The following is a 4,104-nucleotide window of genomic DNA, read 5'->3' on the forward strand; positions in this document are numbered from 1 at the left end:
TGTCCATCCTGGGCTACTGTAGAACAATGGTATACTATACATAAGGCGAACAAAAACATATCAATTCTTATGCATATTATATTCCATTTCTGCCAATAGACCCTCCTAACTAGTACACACTGGACCTTAGATACTGATGCTGTTGACTGCTTTTAAGGGTATAACTGTCTACAATTGTACATCTCTTGTAGAGAAATTGTAGAACTACACATTGTTCCTAAAAAGATTGATTCTGTTGGATGTTAAAGCTTTGTTAAAAACTTAAATTTCTGCTTCTGATTGCTCTTTTGGAGAAAAAAACAACATCTCCGGCCCTCAAAAGGAGGGATGGTTTTATCTGTTCCTCTTGTCCTTTTTTTCCTTTCTCACCAGTCTATTAGTGTCTGTGTGATGAAGATGAAGAGGTGGTGTCTTACAAATAAAAAAGACTCAGCCATGAAACTAAACGCTGAGGAAAGCTTAGCCAAAAACCTCTTTGCATTTTACTCCCCCCTTCCCTTGTGCTTACCATAGAAACAGAAAGTTCAATCAAAAGATTGTGATTTCACACAACGCAAACACCTGAACTCGTGTTGGAGAAGTGTCCAGGTGTCCCAGCAGTGGTGCAAACACAGACTGATTGAGCAGGCGAGGTTATCTGGCAGCACTGGTGCTAATGTGGGCTTAGCTGGATGTTTATGTTTGTTTGGACTGTTTGCTTCCTGACTTAGTCATTCCTGACGTCCTTGTTTCTCTCAGTGACCTGGGAAGGATGTAGACCACCATCTACCTCCACTGATACTCATGGAGTCACCAGCCTGACCAAGAAGGAGATCCATATCAGTCTGTAAGTCTGTCAACATGCAATATTTATTTATTTATTTATCAATTCATTTGTTATTTATTATCTCTTTATTAATTGAATTGTTTGGATCATAAAATGCCAGAAAAATGTCAGAAAGCCCAGTTGGCTTTCTTGAAAGTCTTAAAGTGGTTTAATATCCTAGAAGACCAAAACAAACCAGCAAAGATTCACGTCTGAGAATCTTGAACCCGTGAATTTTGTCACATTAATGGCATGAGTTATGGCCGTGGCTTAGGTGTGTGTAACGATGTGTGTGCAAAGTAACTGTTTGGTAAAGAGGTTAGCGTAGCTGCTGCTACCATCAGTTATTTTAGAACAGGAGAGTATTTCTTCATTTGAAAGAAGAGCAAAGAATAATTTCTCGATGGTAAAGATGTTCTTGGTTTTCTCCCGGCTGTTTTCGGTAAGAGTTTAAGTACGTTATATGGTTTGTTGATCTGTAAGGTAGAAGTGCTAATTAATTCCTGCCTGAACAGATTTGTGGCTGCTTTAACGTAACTCTGCTATGAATTGTACAGCTGCAACCAAAGCTAGACAACAACTGCACATTATCTGCTCCCAGAGTGCTCCTGAGCAATTTTATCTGGCATTTAAAGGCCCACTGTGTAACTTTTACACCTTAAAATAACGGCTTTAAAATAATTTTGCTATTCTGTCTTTTTAGGGTTTAATGGTGTCTCTGCCCCTCCCACTCTGTACCCTGTACCACTGTTGTTGCCCTATAACCCTTGGCTCTGGGTCAGGATAAGTGCGTAATGTTTCACAGCAGTAAAATTATTAATTAATTGCAGTTGGCAGGCAATTAAATTAAATTCTAAAACTTTATCAGACATGTATGTGTGTGCATCAGTTATTTGATTTATATTACATTACCCCCGACCCCCCAAGCCTATAGCTATCAATTAATTAAGTAATCAGGTTTAAAAACTTTCTGTCGTTTTCTCTGGCCTGACTCATCTTCGCTACATGCTTTTTTCTCTCTCCAAAGCACGTTGTGCGACAGTAATAATCATCCATGCAAAATACAGTGCGCTGTATGTAGTTATATGGATTAAACAAAGCCTTGAGGCAAAGACTTTGCATAGATGATTTTTATTAATCATTTAGGAATTGGTTCAGCCCTACTCGAGACATGCCGTTATAGGACCTGCTAGTCTCCATAGCAGTATCGATAAGCTCCGACCTTATTGAATTTAGGGTCTCGATCCCCATCCCATATCAGAACTCATTCATTAAAAATAACTAACTGACTAACTTGAAATATTACAGAATCCAGTTGGGTGCAAAATCCTGATGAACATATACAGGATTTGGATTCTTTAAAAGTCACCATAAGGCAAATACAAATGAAAAACATGTTTGTTCTTAAAGGGGATTTTGGTTTAGGCCTGTTATTATTTACACTATGAGTTTTAAATTACATTAAGTTCATTATGTTAACCACAAACATTATATTAACATTATGAGTTTCTACAAAAAGGCTTCAGTCAGCCTCAGTCTTACAGTTAGAATATCGAAATCATTTCATGAATACACAGTGTTTTCTTCAGTAAAAGAACACATCATCAAGCTGGATTTGAAGCCAGTTTAATTTAATCTTCTGTGTTCTCAGTTAATCAGACATCACACGCCTCATTCATGTCAGAGAGAGAGAAAAGGCAGTTTGTGTAGAGTGAACAGATTAAAGAGAAAATGAGAGATAATTAGAGTTTGAACAAAGAGACAGTCCTAAACTGACAATAAGAAAGCCACTGGAGAGCTGATTGAAGAAAGTACAGAACATATTAGAGATAAATATTTAAACCTCTTACACCCCAGCTCGAAGCTATCATTGAGGACACTGAGGTCACATCCTGAGTATTTCTTCTGGGGCCATACGCAACAACCTTCAATGCACTGTTTACACCTTTCTATCAGAACCGGCATACGCCCGCCATTAACTTGTTTGCGCAGTTTGAGCCTACAGTGCCGTGCCTGTTGGACTCGGACCCACGCGGGGCAGGGCCTTCGCTCCCAATGTACATCAGCTTAGCCTTGGCCACGTCACTGACTGGTTCACCATTTTCTTCCTTGGACGCCACTTTCTGATTCAGGTACTGCGACCCTCTGGCAGACCGGCAAGGCACCCACACAAGAGCCTGCAAGTTTTTGCGAGATGCTCTGACATAGTCATCTACGCCTGCCAACCAATGTCGCCCTAGTCAAAGTCGCTCCCAAATCCTTACCACTCGTCCATCTTTTGCCCTGTTTCTCTAACAGCACTCAACTTTGAGAGACAAAATGTTCATTGCTGCCTGATATATCCGCACTACTGACGGGCAGCCCATGAATGACCAACAGGTAACTCAGCAAAACACTCTACTACAACCAGGTCCCAGTTTGAATACCAGGTTGCCTGTGTCCCACACATCGTGCAGACTCCGAAGCTCTTACCCTTTCAACCTCTCAACCCACAACCCGTGAAGATGAACAACAACCCAGCAAATCAAGTCGAGCTCCTACTGACCTATTGAGTCAAGCAAGACAAGTCATCCGTCATCTCCGCCTCAAGATACAAATCAGATCACCAGCTCAAAGTCACCTCCACAAAATCTCTGATGCATCTACCCCAACTTTCCACATTTACAGCAAATACCCCTCTAAATTATCCTCATGGCTTGGCAAACTCCTGCAACACAACATTACACATCAAAGTTCACAACCTGCCACAGCCAGCACCTTCCGTATCAACCAACCCAATCTCAGCCTACAACAGCCGCAGTCTGCTGTTCTCTGGCTACCTTCAAAATTGGCTGTTGCATCCGGGTCTCTGCGCGCTGCGCAGCGTCCCATCCGGGTGATGAACGGGACCCGCATATAGCGCATATATTCCACCGTGCAGTCAGCCTGTTGCCAAGCGCAACTCTCACTCTCTATTTTCTTTTCTTGTTTGCCCAGACTGGCCTGTTTCCGCACTGTGATTTTTCTGCGCATTTACTCTCCTTAACTTCTAAACCACACTTCCAATTTACACTAACACAACAACACCACCACAACACCCCTATTCCCCGTACAACCTAGACTGCCACCCTTACTGATTTTTACATTAATAAATACCATTTCTACCAACGTACACCAGTCAGGTATCAGTCTACTTTGCAGGAGCATGTCCTAAGATCACTTCTTTTTTTTCCAAACACACTGCTCATTTATTGAGCATTTTTCATTTTCTTACATCACAACCAACAAAAATAACACACACCAACCAAAACATCTACTTC

The sequence above is a fragment of the Morone saxatilis genome, unplaced genomic scaffold (assembly GCF_004916995.1).
Source record: "Morone saxatilis isolate NCDOM2014 unplaced genomic scaffold, NCSU_SB_2.0 Contig14, whole genome shotgun sequence".
Taxonomy (NCBI): Eukaryota; Metazoa; Chordata; class Actinopteri; family Moronidae; genus Morone; species Morone saxatilis.